The 4,382-nt window shown below is 38.7% G+C and overlaps 1 long non-coding RNA gene across 1 annotated transcript; it reads right to left on the bottom strand.

Moving 5' to 3' along the window:
• Positions 1 to 1,249: 1,249 nt before the first annotated feature.
• On the bottom strand, positions 1,250 to 4,138 carry LOC143666795 (uncharacterized). Its single transcript, XR_013167725.1, has 3 exons — positions 4,069 to 4,138; positions 2,929 to 3,233; positions 1,250 to 1,352 (listed from the first exon to the last, which is right to left on the bottom strand). It is a non-coding gene; the product is annotated as an uncharacterized LOC143666795 (long non-coding RNA).
• Between the last annotated feature and the right edge of the window lie 244 nt (positions 4,139 to 4,382).

Below are 4,382 nucleotides of genomic sequence, written 5' to 3'. Positions count from 1 at the left end.
GGAGGAGAAGCTAGCAGATGACGCCATGCTCGCCATGTGTCCTTCCAGATGAGAGACGAACCCTGACCATGTTCACCATGTTTCTTTCCAGACGAGAGAAAAACATTAACTGTGTTTGCCATGTCCTTTCTCACTTAAGAGAGAAACCCTGAACTTCATCAGCCTTCTTGAACCAAGGTATCTTTCCCTGGATGCCTTTGATTGGACATTTCTATGGACTTGTTTTAATTGGGACATTTTCTCAGCCTTAGAACTATAAACTAGCAATTATTAAATTCCCCTTTTTAAAAGCCATTCTGTTTCTGGTATATTGCATTCCGGCAGCTGGCAAACTAGAACACAGTTCTAAGTCTGGGAAAACGTTCAAATTAAGGCAAGGCTATGAAAATGTCCAAATTAAGGCATCCAAGGAAAGATACCTTGGTTCAAGAAGGCCGATGATGTTCCCGGTTTCTCTCTCAGCTGGGAGAGCGCACGGCAGCACTTGCTTGCTTTCTCTCTGGACTTCTTGTTTTATGAAGATCCCCCAGGGGTATTTTCCTTCTTCATCTCTAAAGGTCTCTGGCTGCATGGGCTCTAAAGCTTTTTCCAAAATGGTTCCCTCTTAAAGGGCTCCAGTCAGCAACCCCACCTTGAATGGATGGAGACACATCTCCATGGAAATCATCTAATCAAAAGTTACCACCCACGATTGGGTGAGTCACATGTCCATAGAAACCATAAAAAAGATCCCACCAAGCGGTACAGAATGAGGATGAAAGGACATGTCTTTTCTGGAGTACATAATAGCTTCAAACCAGCACAGGAAAAAAAAGATATATCTGATAATTAATATCCAGAAAACATTTCAACCAGAGAAAGATAAACAACCTGATTTAAAAACGGGCAAAGGACTTGAATAGCTATTTTTCCAAAGAGGCCAAATAAATGGCCAAAAGCGCAGGAAAAGATGCTCAAGGTCATTATAGGGAAACACAAATCAAAACCACAGGGAGATACCATTTCATACCCACAAGGGTGATATTTCTTTTTTTAAAAAAAGTGTTGACAAAGTTGTGAAAAATTAGGGCCCTGTACATTGCTGGAAGCCTTCTAAAATGGTGTAGGCACTGTGGACCGCCGACTGGTGGGTCCTCAGAAAGCTGAAAATAAAACTATTACATGGCCCCGCCATCCCACTTCTGGGTCTATATCCCAAAGAACTGAAAGCGGGGACTCAAACAGATATGTGTAAACCAGTGTTTATGCAGCACTATTCACAACAGGCGAGCGGTGGAAGCAGTCCAAGTACCCTTCGATAGATGAATGAATAAACGAAATGTGGTCTGTACGCACAACAGAATTGTATTTACCTGCAACAACATTGTGAAATGTACTTAATATCACAGAACTATGTATGCTTGAAAGTGGCTAAAAGAATTCATTATAGGTTGCATATATGTTACCAGAATTGAGCAGTACCAAAAAAAAAAGCAGTCCAGTAAACCACGGACTACATAATTATAATAATAATATCTCATCAATTGTAACAAAGGTACCACACTAGCGCAAAATGTTTATAATAGGAAAAACCGTGTATTGTGTGTGTGCGAGCTGGAGTGTTAAATGGGAACTCTGTACTTTCTGCCTAATTTTTCTGGAAAGCTGCAACTGCTGTGATAAAAAAGTAAGTCAAGAAGTGAACGGAATAAATGAGTGCATGGAAGGAAGTCTGATGCATGCAAAAACATGGACATCATGTCAAGTGAAATAAGACAGACACAAAAAGGCAAATATTGTGTGATCTCTTCTTTTATGTCTGTATACAATACCTAGAAGCAAATTTCATAGATACAGACAGATTTAAGATTACCAGGGGCTTGGATGGGGGTGGGGAGAGGGATTATTGCTTAAAAGGTGCAGAGTTTCTTTTTGGAGTGATTAGCAAGTTGGAATAATGGATACTGGTGATGGTAGCACAATGTTGTAAATGTAATTCATACTACTGAATTGTGCACTCGAAAGTGGTTAAAATGAGAAATTTTGAGTTGTTTACATGTTACTACAATAAAAGTTAAAAAGAAAACAGAGAAAAGAGAAAAGACACATAGGCGTGTGAAGGAGCAAACATTTGCTTTGTGTTTCAATCACATCTGCAGAGGCAACTTCACTTCAAACAAGTCTTGGACAAGAAAGCTCAAGGCCATAAAGAATGTTCCATGGGATGTACGTATCACAAATTTCGTGAGTTCACACACAGTCTAAGTAACATAATTTAATTTCCAATGGCATACATATTTTAGAAGATTCAGTGGTTAAAATAGTACATATTATATATTTCCAAGTTTTATATTCAAATAATTATATTTCTCTGTAAAAGCTTGTTTCGATTCCCACTCGTTATTAGTAATTCTAAATTTGTAAGCAAGAAACAGGATCAGGGAATGTGCAGTTTAGTCCCTGAAAATCTTTGTTCTCGCTGGCTAATGGTGCGTTTTGTTTGTTTCTGATGACTTGAATCTAAATAGTCTCAAAACCTCTCTTTAAACAACAAACAAACATACAAACAAATTTTTGGATGCTCTGTTTCAGAGCTAATAATGAAAATAAATTTAAAAGAAGGTTAAAAACAACATCTCTTAATCTTGCTGAGGACAGCAGCAGCACATCAGTTAAAGTCTACATGACTTATTAGATAATACTGTCACCTCCACTTTTACTATAAAATAAATAATTTCTTTACCAAAGGGAAAAAAAATCAATTGACCATAGACGTGAGGGTTTGTTTCTGAACTCTCAATTCTGTTCCACTGGTCTACATGTTGACCCAGGTGCCAGTGACATATTTTGATTACTGCAGCCCTGTAACACATTTTAAAACAGGAAATCTGAAGCCTTCCACTTTGTTTTCCCTTTTTAAGATGATTTTGGCTCTTCAGGATCCCTTACCTTTCCATATGAATGTATGATTGCCTTTTTCATTTCTGCAAAGAAGGGTGTTGGAATTTTGATCTTGCATTGCATCTGTGGATTGCTTTGGGTAGAACTGACATCTTAACAACGTGAATACAAAATGCTCTTCCATTTACTGAGGTCTTCTTTAATTTCCTTTGGCAACGTTTTGTGATTTTCTTGGAGGGTTAAATTAATTCCTAGATATGTTATTCTTTCAGTTGCTATTGCTCTTTTTTCTAAACCACGATTTCTCCCGAATCTTCTTTATAAATCTAGGATTTCATTTTGTCACAGCTCCCCTGGAAGGATAGAATTATTTGACGTGAGGTAGTAGACACCCATGAGGGGACAATCTCATATACTTGACAGAATTCTGCACGGGGTTCTGGTCTTCTTTCATTTTCTCCCATCAATGATATCTCAATTCCCCACCAATAAGATGAGGATCAGGCTGTCCTTACAGCAGAATCATATGGCTACTTATAAGATGTGATTTAGAGATGCCAAAAGTATTGTTGATGCCCCTTCAGCCAAAGACCACCAGGAATGCTGGAGGCTGGAGAAGCAGGGCTCATTGTTCATTCCGAGAGGGAGAACCCACACCATGGAGAACCACTGAGCACCTCAATAAGGGGTTATTAATAGGACATATCATAGATCTGGTCTGGTGACGTGGGGAAGGGGTTATGGAACAGGGCTGTGCTCTGGATGGGGCATTGACAGGAAGCAGGGGTACCTTCAGGATTGGATATCTTAATCTTATCTAGAGGGAGGGAAGATCAGAGTAAGGCTGAAGCTGTAAGTGGTAGAGAAATAGTGATCACTTACATTAGGATAATGGGATTTTTAGTCATTTTGTGCTTTGGATAATATTTACGTTTTTGACTGAGTTCAGACATAATTATGGAATAGTTTTATGGGTTTGTTTGCTTTTTTCTCTTTTACTGACTTTATATTTTAGAACAATTTTAGATTTACTAAAAAAGTTGAGATGATAGTACCGAGTTCCCACATACCTGAAACCCAGTTTCCTCTATAGTTAGCATCATCTTATATTAGAATGATATGTATTATATATATCATATAATGATATACAGCATTATTATAGTATATTTAGATTTCTTTAGTTTTTACCTGGTGAACTTTATCTGTACCACAACCCCTTCTAGGGTACTAGCTCCATGCTTCTCCCGGCTGCTCTTGGCTGTGACGCTTTGGTCTTGTTTGTCTTAATCCGTCACAATCACTGCACGGCCCTGTCTGAGGTTGGGGATCTGAGCTGTGCTAAACAGGAATATGCCAGTGCCTAGCTGTGGGCTCCAGGCCAGCTCCCAGGTGGCAAAAGAGCCACTTCTTCTCACAGGAAAGTAGGTCATAGGACATTAATCCACAATACCCAGATTTTCACCAAGATTTTTTTTTTTTTTTTTTTTTTTTACATGGGCAGG

This window comes from Tamandua tetradactyla, chromosome 23 (genome assembly GCF_023851605.1).
Source record: "Tamandua tetradactyla isolate mTamTet1 chromosome 23, mTamTet1.pri, whole genome shotgun sequence".
NCBI lineage: Eukaryota > Metazoa > Chordata > Mammalia > Pilosa > Myrmecophagidae > Tamandua > Tamandua tetradactyla.
The sequence above is the reverse complement of the archived record's forward strand: the minus strand, read 5'-3'. Positions and strand labels throughout refer to the sequence as shown.